Genomic DNA, 10,293 nt, shown 5'->3' on the forward strand with positions numbered 1-10,293 from the left:
TTTGCTTTTGATCAATATAATTCAAAGGTTGTTTGCAGCGACAATCATTGCAATAATGATGACAGTGATTTGTACAAAGCATCCCATATCCATCCTATCACCATGATTACAAGCAGGCAGAACCAGGGGAAGGAAAAATCTGGTAACAAAGACCATTATTTTTGACAACAGTGTTGAGTTAATAAAGGACAACCAGTACGGATTTGCTCAGGGCAAATCATGTGCGACTAACATGATTGAATTCTTGTGGTTGAAGTTACTGAAGGTAGTACAGTAATTATTGGATACATGCTCTTCCAAAGGCATTCCATCAAGTAGTGAATAACAGACTTACATGGAGAATAGAAATGCATGTTAAAATTGACACTGGCATCCTGAGATGGTAGTTGGTTAAAGGATAGGAGGCTCTTCTGTGACCTTGTCTTATTTACACCTTCTCCTTTGTTATCTCTTGCCCCAACCCCGCTTTACTTGCTTTTCACCTCTTTTCACCTTATAGTTGCTCGTTCTGAAGTAGGGTCACTGACCTGAAAGGTTAACTCTGCTTCTCTCTCCACAGATGCTGCCAGACCTGCTGAGTATTTCCAGCATTTCTTGTTTTTATTTCAGATTTCCAGCATCCGCAATATTTTGCTTTTATTTTAGAGTTTAGTAGTGAACTGATCCTTTCTGCTGACTGGGCAGAACTATGCAGTGGGGTGACGCAGATAAATGTACGAAGAACATTATTTCAATAGGGCCCACAATGTTGAAGTTTGAGGATGACAAAATACATAGCAATGTATGCAAATAGTAAAGAGCTGTAAGTTTCAGGTAGATGTTACCTGAACAGAGGTGAGACAGAGAATACCCAACCCGTCTCACCTTTAGATTCCTGACCAAGATAGACCTGCAAGGTACAAACTCAGGTTCTGTGACCAAGTCAGAGAGTTTATTAGTTTTTACTAAGATGTACAAAGTTAATACTTAACAATGGTAATAGATATTCAGTAACACACAACACCCGTTCTTGTTTCTGTGCTTGCTGCCGCACGGACTTCTCTCCTTCTTCATCCCTTGCTGTGTTTTTTTGACTATATTCTATCTTCTCCTTTTAAGTACCAACGATCTTCTGTTGACCCCTCTCGAAGTGTGCTGACGGTGTCCTGTAAGACCCTTTCTTTTATCCTTCTTGTGGTGCAAGGATGTTACCATATTAGTTTTGAATTGTTCTCAGTGTCCTAATTGGTCCAGGTTGACATCATTGTTTGACACTAGTTAGTTAATGGTTGAATCTACACACAGTACAGATGTTTCCCGATTCTTTCTATTTTAGCAAGGATCCTAAAGGTTACATTCTTGCTGATCCCAGACATTTTTTTTATTTAATTCTGCCTTTATCTCATCTCTCTCCCTGCAAGGAGTGCTGGTTTCTTTCCCATTGTTCTCACACAAATGTGCCTTGAAAACACATTTCATAATAAAGCAAGCAACAGATCAAACAGACTTCAAAATATTGATGTACAAAGCATATCATTAATCCTATTATTTTAGCTGTCCTTATTTGGCACAAATGCAAAATATGTCACGGTCCATCGCGCCCACATTGTGGATTCTCCTCCAGCTACATGACTTGCCTTTTTTTCCCCTATGGCTACGTGCATCTTCCACACTGACACATCTCTCAACATGACATTTTAACATAGTTCAGTGAAGATGACCGTCATGCTTCACAATCCAACATTAACATTGCAGTTCTTGCATAAATGCAAGCTATGAAAATGCTCTAAACTTTACACAGCGGTGAGCAGTGTTCAGCTGATACAGAAAATCTGGTGCGTTGGGCAGAGACAATCAGTTGATCTATCAAAGTCTCTTGATGTTATGCTCCTATCTATACTACTTACAACACAACTATTATTTTGTTATTGAAAAGCTTGGATAGATGGCTCTGGATTGTGTTATCTAAATAAGTGGTTGTTCTCCTGACAGCAATGTGGATTGAGGGGAGATCTGATGCAGGTGTAGGTAAGTTAGACAAGGAGAACCAGTTCCCATTAGTTGATGGCACAAGGACTAGGAGACACAGATTGATGGTTTTGGGAAAGAGATGCAGGGAAATGTGAGGAAGCACTTTTTGTTTTACCTGCTCCAACTGTCTGTCCACAAGTGTGATGGAAGCAGAGACAATCAATGATTTCAATAGGAAATTGGAGAAACACTAAAAGGAAACAAACTTGCTGCAGGGCGATGCTGATCAAGCAGGAGAATGAATCTGATTGGATGATAAGAAAATTTTATCAACTTCAATTCTGTCAAGGCTTTTCATTTTTTTCCTTTGCAAAATACTGCAACAAGGCAGCTATGCTCACCACTATACCACGATCGCTTACTGCACTGTGTGTTTCGGGCGTCGGTTTAATTAACAGAACGCTTTACAATTATTTTAACTTGGACCTGAGCAATACGTTTATGTTAATCAAAACACAATACTGTGAATGCTGGAAATCTGAAATAAAAACAGAAAGTGCTGCAAATATTCTGATCAAAGATCACTGACCTGAAACGTTAACTCTGCTTCTCTCTGCACAGATGCTGCCAGACCTGCAGAGTATTTCCAGCATTTCTTGCTTTTATTTCAGATTTCCAGCATCCTCAGTATTTTGCTTTTATTTTAGAGTTTAGTAGTGTACTGATCCTTTTTGCTTACTGGGCAGAAATATGCAGTGGAGTGACGCAGAAAACTTTACAAAGAAGAATGTTTTTATCGGGCCCACAATTTCGAAGTTTGAGGAGGACAATATACACAGTAATGTGTGCATATAGTAAAGAGCTGTAAGTTTCAGGTAGATGTTTCCTGAACAGAGGTGAGGCAGAGAATAGCCAACCCGTCTCACCTTTAGATTCCTGACAAAGATAGACCGACAAGGTACAAACTCAAGTTATGTGAGCAAGTCAGAGAGTTTATTAGGCTTAACTAAGATGTACAAAGTTAGTATTTAACAATGGTAATAGATATGCAGTAACACACAACACCCGTTCTTGTTTCTGTGCTTGCTGCCACACGCACTTCTCTCCTTCTTCATCCCTTGCTGTGGTTCTTGACTGTGTTCTACATTCTCCTTCCAAGAGGTAACGATCTTCTGTTGACCCCTCTCATTGCACAAACTGACAGATACAGAGTAAAATCAACATTCACATACCAGGAACTGACAGATACAGAGTAAAATCAACATTCACATACCAGGAACTGACAGATACAGAGTAAAATCAACATTCACATACCAGGAACTGACAGATACAGAGTAAAATCAACATTCACATACCAGGAACTGAAAGGTACAGAGTAAAATCAACATTCACATACCAGGAACTGGCAGGTACAGAGCAAAATCAACCTTCACATACCAGGAATTGACAGGTACAGAGTAAAATCAACATTCACAGACCAGGAACTGACAGGTACAGAGTAAAATTAACATTCACAAACCAGGAACTGACAGGTACAGAGTAAAATCAACCTTCACATACCAGGAACTGACAGGTACAGAGTAAAATCAACCTTCACATACCAGGAACTGACAGGTACAGAGTAAAATCAACATTCACATACCAGATACTGAAAGGTACAGAGTAAAATCAACCTTCACATACCAGGAACTGACAGGTACAGAGTAAAATCAACATTCACATACCAGGAACTGACAGGTACAGAGTAAAATCAACATTCACATACCAGGAATTGACAGGTACAGAGTAAAATCAACATTGACATCCCAGGAACTAACAGGTACAGAGTAAAATCAACATTCACATACCAGGAACTGACAGGTACAGAGTAAAATCAACCTTCACATACCAGGAACTGACAGGTACAGAGTAAAATCAACATTCACATACCAGGAACTGACAGGTACAGAGTAAAATCAACATTCACATACCAGGAACTGACAGGTACAGAGTAAAATCAACATTCACATACCAGGAACTGACAGGTACAGAGTAAAATCAACATTCACATACCAGGAACTGAAAGGTATAGAGTAAAATCAACATTCACATACCAGGAACTGACAGGTACAGAGTAAAATCAACCTTCACATACCAGGAACTGACAGGTACAGAGTAAAATCAACATTCACATACCAGGAACTGACAGGTACAGAGTAAAATCAACATTCACATACCAGGAATTGACAGGTACAGAGTAAAATCAACATTGACATCCCAGGAACTAACAGGTACAGAGTAAAATCAACATTCACATACCAGGAACTGACAGGTACAGAGTAAAATCAACATTCACATACCAGGAACTGAAAGGTACAGAGTAAAATCAACATTCACATACCAGGAATTGACAGGTACAGAGTAAAATCAACATTGACATCCCAGGAACTAACAGGTACAGAGTAAAATCAACATTCACATACCAGGAACTGACAGGTACAGAGTAAAATCAACCTTCACATACCAGGAACTGACAGGTACAGCGTAAAATCAACATTCACAGACCAGGAACTAACAGGTACAGAGTAAAATTAACATTCACATACCAGGAACTGACAGGTAAAGAGTAAAATCAACATTCACATACCAGGAACTGAAAGGTATAGAGTAAAATCAACATTCACATACCAGGAACTGACAGGTACAGAGTAAAATCAACCTTCACATACCAGGAACTGACAGGTACAGAGTAAAATCAACATTCACATACCAGGAACTGAAAGGTACAGAGTAAAATCAACATTCACATACCAGGAATTGACAGGTACAGAATAAAATCAACATTGACATCCCAGGAACTAACAGGTACAGAGTAAAATCAACATTCACATACCAGGAACTGACAGGTACAGAGTAAAATCAACATTCACATACCAGGAACTGACAGGTACAGAGTAATATCAACATTCACAAACCAGGAACTGAAAGGTACAGAGTAAAATCAGCATTCACATACCAGGAACTGACAGGTACAGAGTAAAATCAACATTCACATACCAGAAACTGACAGGTACAGAGTAAAATCAACATTCACATACCAAAAACTGACAGGTAAAGAGTAAAATCAACATTCGCATACAAGGAACTGACAGGTACAGAGTAAAATCAACATTGACATACCAGGAACTGACAGGTATAGAGTAAAATCAACATTCACATGCCAGGAACTGACAGGTACAGAGTAAAATCAACATTTACATAACAGGAACTGACAGGGACAGAGTAAAATCAACATTCACATACCAGGAACTGACAGGTACAGAGTAAAATCAACATTCACATACCAGGAACTGACAGATACAGAATAAAATCAACATTCACATACCAGAAACTGACAGGTAAAGAGTAAAATCAACATTCAAATACCAGGAACTGACAGGTACAGAGTAAAATCAACATTTACATACCAGGAACTGACAGGTACAGTGTAAAATCAACATTCACATACCAGGAACTGACAGGTATAGAGTAAAATCAACATTCACATGCCAGGAACTGACAGGTACTGTGTAAAATCAACATTTACATAACAGGAACTGACAGGTACAGAGTAAAATCAACATTCACATACCAGGAACTGACAGGAACAGAGTAAAATCAACATTCACACTCCAGGAACTGAAAGGTATAGAGTAAAATCAACATTCACTGACCAGGAACTGACAGGTACAGAGTAAAATCAACATTCACAGACCAGGAACTGACAGGTACAGAGTAAAATCAACTTTCACATACCAGGAACTGACAGACACAGAGTAAAATCAAACTTCACATACCAGGAACTGACAGGTACAGAGTAAAATCAACATTCACAGACCAGGAACTGACAGGTACAGAGTAAAATTAACATTCACATAACAGGAACTGACAGGTATAGAGTAAAATCAACATTCACATTCCAGATACTGAAAGGTACATTGTAAAATCAACCTTCACATACCAGGAACTGACAGGTACAGAGTAAAATCAACATTCACATACCAGGAACTAAAAGGTATAGAGTAAAATCAACATTCACATACCAGGAACTGACAGGTACAGAGTAAAATCAACCTTCACATACCAGGAACTGACAGGGACAGAGTAAAATCAACATTCACATACCAGGAACTGACAGGTACAGAGTAAAATCAACATTCACATAGCAGGAATTGACAGGTACAGAGTAAAATCAACATTGACATCCCAGGAACTAACAGGTACAGAGTAAAATCAACATTCACATACCAGGAACTGACAGGTACAGAGTAAAATCAACATTCACATACCAGGAACTGAAAGGTACAGAGTAAAATCAACATTCACATACCAGGAATTGACAGGTACAGAGTAAAATCAACATTGACATCCCAGGAACTAACAGGTACAGAGTAAAATCAACATTCACATACCAGGAACTGACAGGTACAGAGTAAAATCAACCTTCACATACCAGGAACTGACAGGTACAGAGTAAAATCAACATTGACAGACCAGAAACTGACAGGTACAGAGTAAAATTAACATTCACATACCAGGAACTGACAGGTACAGAGTAAAATCAACATTCACATACCAGGAACTGAAAGGTATAGAGTAAAATCAACATTCACATACCAGGAACTGACAGGTACAGAGTAAAATCAACCTTCACATACCAGGAACTGACAGGTACAGAGTAAAATCAACATTCACATACCAGGAACTGAAAGGTACAGAGTAAAATCAACATTCACACAGCAGGAATTGACAGGTACAGAATAAAATCAACATTGACATCCCAGGAACTAACAGGTACAAAGTAAAATCAACATTCACATACCAGGAACTGACAGGTACAGAGTAAAATCAACATTCACATACCAGGAACTGACAGGTACAGAGTAAAATCAACATTCACATACCAGGAACTGAAAGGTACAGAGTAAAATCAACATTCACGTACCAGGAACTGACAGGTACAGAGTAAAATCAACATTCACATACCAGATTCTGACAGGTACAGAGTAAAATCAACATTCACATACCAGGAACTGACAGGTAAAGAGTAAAATCAACATTCACATACAAGGAACTGACAGGTACAGAGTAAAATCAACATTCACATACCAGGAACTGACAGGTACAGAGTAAAATCAACATTCACATACCAGGAACTGACAGATACAGAATAAAATCATCATTCACATACCAGAAACTGACAGGTACAGAGTAAAATCAACATTCAAATACCAGGAACTGACAGGTACAGAGTAAAATCAACATTTACATACCAGGAACTGACAGGTACAGTGTAAAATCAACATTCACATAGCAGGAACTGACAGGTATAGAGTAAAATCAACATTCACATGCCAGAAACTGACAGGTACAGTGTAAAATCAACATTTACATAACAGGAACTGACAGGTACAGAGTAAAATCAACATTCACATACCAGGAACTGACAGGTACAGAGCAAAATCAACATTCACATACCAGGAACTGACAGATACAGAATAAAATCAACATTCACATACCAGAAACTGACAGGTACAGAGTAAAATCAATATTCAAATACCAGGAACTGACAGGTACAGAGTAAAATCAACATGTACATACCAGGAACTGACAGGTACAGTGTAAAATCAACATTCACATACCAGGAACTGACAGGTATAGAGTAAAATCAACATTCACATGCCAGGAACTGACAGGTACAGTGTAAAATCAACATTTACATAACAGGAACTGACAGGTACAGAGTAAAATCAACATTCACATACCAGGAACTGACAGGTACAGAGTAAAATCAACATTAACACTCCAGGAACTGAAAGGTATAGAGTAAAATCAACATTCACTGACCAGGAACTGGCAGGTACAGAGTAAAATCAACATTCACAGACCAGGAACTGACAGGTACAGAGTAAAATCAACATTCACATACCAGGAACTGACAGACACAGAGTAAAATCAAACTTCACATACCAGGAACTGACAGGTACAGAGTAAAATCAAAATTCACATACCAGGAACTGACAGATACAGAGTAAAATCAACATTCACATACCAGGAACTGACAGATACAGAGTAATATCAACATTCACATACCAGGAACTGACAGGTACAGAGTAAAATCAACATTCACATACCAGGAACTGACAGGTACAGAGTAAAATCAACATTAACATACCAGGAACTGACAGGTAAAGAGTAAAATCAACATTCACATACCAGTAATTGACAGGTACAGAGTAAAATCAACATTCACATACCAGGAACTGACAGGTACAGAGTAAAATCAACCTTCACATACCAGGAACTGACAGGTACAGAGTAAAATCAACATTCACATACCAGGAACTGAAAGGTACAGAGTAAAATCAACATTCACACAGCAGGAATTGACAGGTACAGAATAAAATCAACATTGACATCCCAGGAACTAACAGGTACAAAGTAAAATCAACATTCACATACCAGGAACTGACAGGTACAGAGTAAAATCAACATTCACATACCAGGAACTGACAGGTACAGAGTAAAATCAACATTCACATACCAGGAACTGAAAGGTACAGAGTAAAATCAACATTCACGTACCAGGAACTGACAGGTACAGAGTAAAATCAACATTCACATACCAGATTCTGACAGGTACAGAGTAAAATCAACATTCACATACCAGGAACTGACAGGTAAAGAGTAAAATCAACATTCACATACAAGGAACTGACAGGTACAGAGTAAAATCAACATTCACATACCAGGAACTGACAGGTACAGAGTAAAATCAACATTCACATACCAGGAACTGACAGATACAGAATAAAATCAACATTCACATACCAGAAACTGACAGGTACAGAGTAAAATCAACATTCAAATACCAGGAACTGACAGGTACAGAGTAAAATCAACATTTACATACCAGGAACTGACAGGTACAGTGTAAAATCAACATTCACATACCAGTAACTGACAGGTATAGAGTAAAATCAACATTCACATGCCAGAAACTGACAGGTACAGTGTAAAATCAACATTTACATAACAGGAACTGACAGGTACAGAGTAAAATCAACATTCACATACCAGGAACTGACAGGTACAGAGCAAAATCAACATTCACATACCAGGAACTGACAGATACAGAATAAAATCAACATTCACATACCAGAAACTGACAGGTACAGAGTAAAATCAATATTCAAATACCAGGAACTGACAGGTACAGAGTAAAATCAACATGTACATACCAGGAACTGACAGGTACAGTGTAAAATCAACATTCACATACCAGGAACTGACAGGTATAGAGTAAAATCAACATTCACATGCCAGGAACTGACAGGTACAGTGTAAAATCAACATTTACATAACAGGAACTGACAGGTACAGAGTAAAATCAACATTCACATACCAGGAACTGACAGGTACAGAGTAAAATCAACATTAACACTCCAGGAACTGAAAGGTATAGAGTAAAATCAACATTCACTGACCAGGAACTGACAGGTACAGAGTAAAATCAACATTCACAGACCAGGAACTGACAGGTACAGAGTAAAATCAACATTCACATAACAGGAACTGACAGACACAGAGTAAAATCAAACTTCACATACCAGGAACTGACAGGTACAGAGTAAAATCAACATTCACATACCAGGAACTGACAGATACAGAGTAAAATCAACATTCACATACCAGGAACTGACAGATACAGAGTAATATCAACATTCACATACCAGGAACTGACAGGTACAGAGTAAAATCAACATTCACATACCAGGAACTGACAGGTACAGAGTAAAATCAACATTAACATACCAGGAACTGACAGGTACAGAGTAAAATCAACATTCACATACCAGTAATTGACAGGTACAGAGTAAAATCAACATTCACATACCAGGAACTGACAGGTACAGAGTTAAATCAACATTCACATACCAGGAACTGACAGGTACAGAGTAAAATCTACATTCACATACCAGGAACTGACAGGTACAGAGTAAAATCAACATTCACATACCAGGAACTGACAGGTACAGAGTAAAATCAACCTTCACATACCAGGAACTGACAGGTACAGAGTAAAATCAACATTCACATACCAGGAACTGACAGATACAGAGTAAAATCAACATTCACATACCAGGAACTGAAAGGCATAGAGTAAAATCAACATTCACATACCAGGAACTGACAGGTACAGAGTAAAATCAACATTCACATACCAGGAACTGACAGGTACAATGTAAAATCAACATTCACATACCAGGAACTGACAGGTACAGAGTAAAATCAACATTCACATACCAGGAACTGAAAGGTACA

This window comes from Heterodontus francisci, chromosome 45 (genome assembly GCF_036365525.1).
Source record: "Heterodontus francisci isolate sHetFra1 chromosome 45, sHetFra1.hap1, whole genome shotgun sequence".
Taxonomy (NCBI): Eukaryota; Metazoa; Chordata; class Chondrichthyes; order Heterodontiformes; family Heterodontidae; genus Heterodontus; species Heterodontus francisci.